Below are 4,252 nucleotides of genomic sequence, written 5' to 3'. Positions count from 1 at the left end.
AAGTCAAAGGTCAAATCGTGCACTTGACTCTCTCGAGTTGCCCGCTTCGCCCTCTTCCAAGTGTACTTTACTTCCTTTCATTCCTGCCCTAAAACTTTTTAATAAACTTTCACTCCTGCCCTAAAACTTGCCTCAGTTTCTCACTCTGCCTTATGCCCCTCGGTCAATTCGTTCTTCTGAGGAGGTAAGAACTGAGGTTGCTGCAGACTTGTATGGATTTGCCACCACTAACAACATGGCATCCTGGATGGGATCCAAATAAAGGACTTTAGGGAAAAACCAGTGAAAAAAAGCATGGAATTAATTAAAGTATGGAATACTTGTTCCTTGGTTGTGACAAATGTACCATAGTAATTTGAGGTGTTAACAGTAGGGGAAACTAGGCAAGGGGTATATGAGAACTCTCTATTATCTTTCAACTTTTCTGTAAATCTAAATCTAACCCTATTCAAAAGTAAAAAGCTTAAAAAAAGAGATGCGAGAGAGGGCAGGGCACAGGGGCTTATGTCTGTAATCCCAGCCCTTCGGGAGGCCAAGGCAGGTGGATCACTTGAAGCCAGGAGTTCAAGACCAGGCTGGCCAATATGGCAAATCCCCATCTCTATGAAAAAAAAAAAAAAATAGCTGGGCATGTTGGTGCACACTTATAATCCCAGCTACTTGGGAGGCTGAGGCGCAAGAATCACCAAAACCCAGAGGTAGAAGTTGCAGCGAGCCAAGATGGTGCCACTGCACTCCGGACTGGGTGACAGAGCGAGATTCTGCCTCAAAAAAAAAAAAAAAGAGAGAGAGAGAATTACACATTTATAATCAGGTAAAGAATGAAGGCTGAAATGAACTTCAAATGAATGCAAAACTGGCAAAACTAGGCAATATCCACAGAGTAATAATCAGTTTCATTCCACTAAAGACAATTTTACATTTTTATAGATAGGAATGATTTGAAGATAGAAGTTTACTTCTATCTCTGTAGAGTTGTAAGACAGCCTGGTCAAAGATAAGTAAGCCATATAAGATAGCCCTGTAGGACCAGGTAATTCCCAGAGGCTCCAGCATTCCATTATAATAATATCCACAAATCTCTTTTGCCCAATTCAAAATCTTTCACAATTTCTTTCTAAAAAGGATACGGGGCCCAAATTACAGAAAGTCCTTAAAACAGACTGGCCTGCTGGGCATGGTGGCTCACACCTGTAATCCCAGCATTTTGGGAGGCCGAGGTGGGCGGATCACGAGGTCAGGAGATGTAGACCATCCTGGCTAATATGGTGAAACCCTGTCTCTACTAAAAATACAAAAAAATTAGCTGGGCGTGGTGGCAGGTGCCTGTAGTCCCAACTACTCGGGAGGCTAAGGCAGGAGAAGGGCGTGAACCCCGGAGGTGGAGCTTGCAGTGAGCCGAGATCGCACCACTGCACTCCAGCCTAGGCGACAGAGCAAGACTCCATCTCAAAAAAAAAAAAAAAAAAACAGACTGGCCTGACTTGGCAAAAAGGCTAACAGACATACACAAATATTCAAAAGGTCATAGAATGCATTGCTAAGTTATTACAACACTGTAAACTGAAAAATAACCCAAAGATCAAGATAATTTATCAGCCTTCTCTGGGAAACCCTACAGACTGCCAAAGATAAACATCATTGCCTTAGAGTTAAAAGCACTTGTTTATGTTACCTAGGCAACACAATAACTAATGGTGCAGTAATAAAATAAGAATCAAAAAAGCAAATTGAATAAAATAATAGTCAATATTAAGTTTCAACCTAAAATCCATCTCCTTCCTGGTTATACAAACTATTCATCTTAAATATAGAGTCAGCTATTAGGTGGAAACTATTATTTTTCCAGGTCTTATATTTTCATGTGGAGGGACTTCAACAGGACTGATACTCCTGGACTCAGTCTCTGCCTATGGTAAGAAACAGCTCTATGACAAAATATAAGATTGTAGGCCAGCCACAGTGGCTCACGCCTGTAATCCCAGCACTTTGGGAGGCCGAGCCAGCCAGATCACTCGAGCTCAGGAGTTCGAGACTAGCCTGGACAACATGGTGAAATCTTATCTCTACAAAAAATACAAAAATTCGCCGGGCATGGTAGAGCATGCCTGTAGTCTCAGTTACTCAAGAGGCTGAGTTGGGAGAATCTCTTGAGCCTGGGAGACAGAAGTTGCAGTGAGCCGAGATCGCGCCACTGCACTCCAGCCTGGGTCACAGAGCAAGAACCTGTCTCAAGAAAAAAGACTCTGAGGGAAGAGGAAACAGATTTATATAAGAGCCTGAAATCAAAAGTACAAGGGCAAATGCTTCAAATCACAACCATACACACACACACACACAAAAATAATAATGTATATAAATATGTATTTATATATACTTTTTTAAGACAAGGTCTCCCTTGGTCGCCCAGGCTGGAGTGCAGTGATGTCATTTCAGCTCCCTGCACCCTTTGCCTCCCAGGCTCAAGAGATTCTCTCATCTCAGCCTCCTGAGTAGCCGGGACTATAGGCATGCACCACCACACCCAGCAAATTGTTGTATTTTTAGCAGAGACGGGGTTTTGCTGTGTTGCCCAGGCTGGTCTCAAACTTCTGAGCTCAAGTGATCTGCCCACCTTGGCCTCCCAAAGTGCTGGGATTACAGGTGTGAGCCACTATGCCTGGCTAATTTTTGCATTTTTTGTAGAGATGGGGTTTCACCATGTTGCCCAGGCTGGTCTTGAATTCCTGGGTTCACATGGTTCACCTGACTCAGCCTCCCAAAGTGCTGGGATTATAAGCACGAGCCACCTCGCCTGGCCTTCCCTCAGAGTCTTAATGCATGTGGCAAGTGTCTTGAAGCCAGAATTCACATGGGCCTTTCACACCTCAGTTTCAGATGCCCTAGTGGAAGACTGACTGTCTTTCGGTGATTGTATTGGACACCCCTAAAGTGAAATTTGCACAAGCCCAATCAGATTATCCTAAATATTCTCTAAGATTTTTGTGTGATGTAACAACAGACAGAAGCTAAATTTCACCTTTTTTTTGAGACTGAGTCTTGCTTTGTCACCCAGGCTGGAGTGCAGTGGCGCAATTGCAGCTCACGACAGCCTCTGCCCCCCCAGGTTCAAGCAATTCTCCTGCTTCAGCCTCCTGTGTAGCTGGGATTACAGGCACGTGCTGTCACACACAGCTAACTTTTGTATTTTTAGTAGAGATGGGGTTTCACCATGTTGGCCAGCTGGTCTTGAACTTCTGGCCTCAAGTGATCCACCCACCTAAGCCTCTCAAAGTGCTGGGATTACAGGTGTGAGCCACCATGCCTGGCCTCACTTTTACAAATGTAGTTTCATTAGCATTATCTGTTCACCTCAATAGATAATTGTCCCATATTCTTAAGCTGAAATAATTGTTCTTGAATATACAGCTCCCTTAGGGGCTACAAGAATGTGATGACGAGACATTCTCTCTTTGTGGCATGTACTGTCAGAATGAAGACCATTCTCAGCAATCAGACTGTCAACATTCCAGAAAATGTTGATATCACTCTGAAGAAACACAGTTACTTTGAAGGGCCCCAGAAGAACCCTGCAGAGGGACTTCAATCACACCAATGTATAACTCAGTCTCCTTGGAAAGAAAAGGAGGAGGCTCCAAGCTGACAACTGGTGGGGAAAGAGAAAGGAACTGGCTGCCATGCACACTATTTGTAGTCATGTACAGAACATGATCAAGGGTGCTACTGTGGGCTTCCATTACAAGATGAAGTCTCTGTAAAGCTCACTTCCTCATCAACATCATATTCTGGGAGAACAGGTCTCTTGTTGAAACCCACAATTTCTTGGGTAAAAAATACATCCACAGGGTTCGTATGAGGATAAATGTTTTTTCAGTATCTCAAGCCCAGAACGATGAATTAATCCTTGAAGGAAATGACATTGAGCTTATTTCAAATTCAGTTGCTTTGATTCAGCAAGACACAACAGTTAAAATCAAAGACATCAGAAATTTTTTGGATGGCATCTATGTCTCCAAAAAAGGAACAGTTCAGCAGGCTGATGAATAAGATCTAAGAGTTGTCCAGCTTCTGAAACAAGATGCCAGATGAATCCTAAAACCTATTTGTGATTTTTTTTTTTTTTTAGACAGTCTTGCCCTGTCACACAGGCTGGAGTGCAGTGGAACAATCACAGCTCACTGCAGCCTCAACCTCCTGGGCTCAAGCAATCCTTCCATCTCAACCTCCCAAGTAGCTGGGACCACAGGCATGC

At 43.4% G+C, this 4,252-nt stretch overlaps 1 pseudogene; it reads left to right on the top strand.

The window, feature by feature from the left end:
• Positions 1–3,472: 3,472 nt before the first annotated feature.
• On the top strand, positions 3,473–4,047 carry LOC105511684 (annotated as a pseudogene).
• The last annotated feature ends 205 nt before the right edge of the window (positions 4,048–4,252 follow it).

Source organism: Colobus angolensis, unplaced genomic scaffold (assembly GCF_000951035.1).
Source record: "Colobus angolensis palliatus isolate OR3802 unplaced genomic scaffold, Cang.pa_1.0 Scaffold202, whole genome shotgun sequence".
Classification (NCBI taxonomy): Eukaryota; Metazoa; Chordata; class Mammalia; order Primates; family Cercopithecidae; genus Colobus; species Colobus angolensis.
The sequence above is the reverse complement of the archived record's forward strand: the minus strand, read 5'-3'. Positions and strand labels throughout refer to the sequence as shown.